The 2,673-nt window shown below is 33.4% G+C and overlaps 1 pseudogene; it reads left to right on the top strand.

Moving 5' to 3' along the window:
* The first annotated feature begins 1,337 nt into the window (after positions 1-1,337).
* LOC143534151 (RING-H2 finger protein ATL13 pseudogene) lies at positions 1,338-2,673 on the top strand (annotated as a pseudogene).

The following is a 2,673-nucleotide window of genomic DNA, read 5'->3' as shown; positions in this document are numbered from 1 at the left end:
ATCAATCAACCCTTTTTATCTATTACCGTTTTTTATCAATCAACCTTTTCTTTTATTTTTTACCTAACTCATTTCCAAATCTCTTTTATTATATTTTCTTTTATCTATCAATGTCAATATAAAACATAAAAATCACCATCCACTGTCACATACGAAACATAAGAACTCACTTGTTATTTATCTTCTACTTTATCAAAAACCAAAAGGAAAGCTCTTAATCTTACCCACAAATTAGATTATAGTGAAATCTCATTTGTTGTGAACATGTTGAAGTAAATGAAAATTTAATCCGCTGTGGATTACGATCAGCAAGCGGGTCAAATTTATTTGTCGCGGTTGTCTTTTAATTTGTTTAATATTGTTGAGACGTTACCAACTCGACATTATTTTACATTTTTTATTTTTGTTTGCGTCTTATATGTATTAGGTAGCGACTTGACTTTATTTGAATTTCTTATTTTTGTTATATTTGATATTGAGACTCGTAACATGTCAAAATTTAAACTTTGATTATTCTTTCTATTTTCTCATTTCATTGTTAATTTATTTAGGATGATTGTGCTTCATATTGACGGTGATGATTCTTATGCTTCCTATCGGCATTGGTTGATAAAAAATAAAATATACTAAAAACAAAAGATTTAGAACGAGCTGGTAAAAAAATAAAGAAGTGTTCGATTGATAGAAAATGGTAAAAGATAAAAAAAGGTTGAATGATTAAAGAAAAAAGTAAAAAAAAAAAGAAGAAGATACTAGGTTAATCGTGTAAAACTACTTAAAAAATATATAATAGATTAACTAGATAGAAAAATTAAAAAGAGTATTTGATTTAAAAATAAAAGGAGAATATAAAATATATAAATGAAAAATATTAGTTTGATAAATAGTTTTTAAAAAACATCAAAATGATAAATATTTTTTCAACCACACTAATTTGAGAAAAACTTGATAAAAGGGTGAAAACAGAATTTACTTGGAAGAAAAAAGAAGCATACGAGTTCAAATTCCAAGATTTTGTTTTCTCGAAATAGGTTATTAAGTTTCTTGAGTTGCATCCAAAACATTATTATTGGTTGCATCATTATTATTATAATAAGCGTGTGCTACATGTGCATTGATGTGGGTGGTGTTATGTTATTGGGTCCATAAAGTCAACTCAAAAACAGCACCATCAACGTAATATTGATGCCATTGCTATGCTACCTCATCTCATGTATTATTATTTCCTGGGAATTAATTAATACAAAGTTTCTACCCATACAGACTGTCTTCTTCAATCCCTCTCTCACTTCAAAAACCTTCATGGGTTAACTCAAAGTTTCAATTCCTGTCAAGAAATGGATCGGAAAATCCTCCCGTCTCCACCGCCACCACCACCACCACCGTTTCAATCCACCGGTACTGGTTCAGATTTAAGCAACAGTGTCACTCCAAGTGTTTTGCTAATAATCATAATACTAGCCATCATATTCTTCATTTCTGGTTTACTTCATCTTCTTGTTAGATTCCTTATAAAACCATCAAATAGAGACCCTGATGAATTTGACAATGTGACTGCTCTTCAAGGTCAATTACAGCAGCTCTTCACTCTCCATGATTCTGGAGTTGACCAATCTTTCATTGACCAACTTCCTGTTTTTACCTACAAAACAATTAAAGGTGTGAAACACCCTTTTGATTGTGCTGTTTGTTTGTGTGAGTTTGAAGGTGATGATAGTCTTAGATTGTTGCCCAAGTGTAGCCATGCTTTTCATATGGATTGTATTGACACGTGGCTTTTGTCGCATTCTACTTGCCCTCTTTGTAGAAGTAATTTGCAGTTTGATTACTTTCCAAACACTTGTTCCTCACCATTTGTGCTTGTTCTTGAATCCGGAAGAGTTGAGAGTTCTAGGGAAATTGTGGCTGCCTCCACAATTCAAAGGGTGGATTCCCAATTTAGTGTTGAAGAATCCGAATTCACGTGTTTTAATTCGGGTCAACTTGAGGTCAAAGAGGAGGAGAATAAGGAGAAACTGGTGGCAGTTAAGCTAGGGAAATTCAAGAATGTGGACCGTGGTGGCGGAGGCGATGCTGGTGGTGATTTAAAGAGTAACATTGATGGTAGGAGGTGTTTCTCAATGGGATCTTTTGAGTATGTGATGGATGATAATTCATCATTACATGTACAAATTAGAACCCAAATCAAGAAACAAGCAATGTCCGAATATGGCAGCAATTCTAGACGAGATCTTAAAGGTATTGAAGCAATTAAAAGTGATAATGGTGGTAATATCAAGAGGGAGAGCTTTTCATTGTCCAAGATTTGGCTTAGAGGGAAGAAAGAAAGACCTAATTCAATAGTGGCTATGTCAGCCGCCATTGAGCTGCCGTCATTCAGCCAGAATGTCACCGGAGATGAATTAAAGGAGGTGGTTTGTGATGATCATGAAACACCATGTGGTAACAATCTTGATCAAGTAGCACCAAATCCACCATCTTTGGTCAAAAGGAGTATGTTTTGGTTTATGTCTAGGCAGAAAAACAAGGTTGTTCATTCATCTTTGTCCCTAAATTAATGTTTAAAGTTTTGTCCAAAATTTGTTGTTATCTTCTTAAAGAGTCTTATTAGTACAAAGGAAGTCAAGATTGATCAAAGTTAGAGAGACCTCAATACAAAGTGTATGCATTTTC

The sequence above is a fragment of the Bidens hawaiensis genome, unplaced genomic scaffold, assembly GCF_021521415.1.
Source record: "Bidens hawaiensis isolate Kalapana, Puna unplaced genomic scaffold, B.hawaiensis_p1.1 tig00000760_1, whole genome shotgun sequence".
NCBI lineage: Eukaryota > Viridiplantae > Streptophyta > Magnoliopsida > Asterales > Asteraceae > Bidens > Bidens hawaiensis.
The sequence above is the reverse complement of the archived record's forward strand: the minus strand, read 5'-3'. Positions and strand labels throughout refer to the sequence as shown.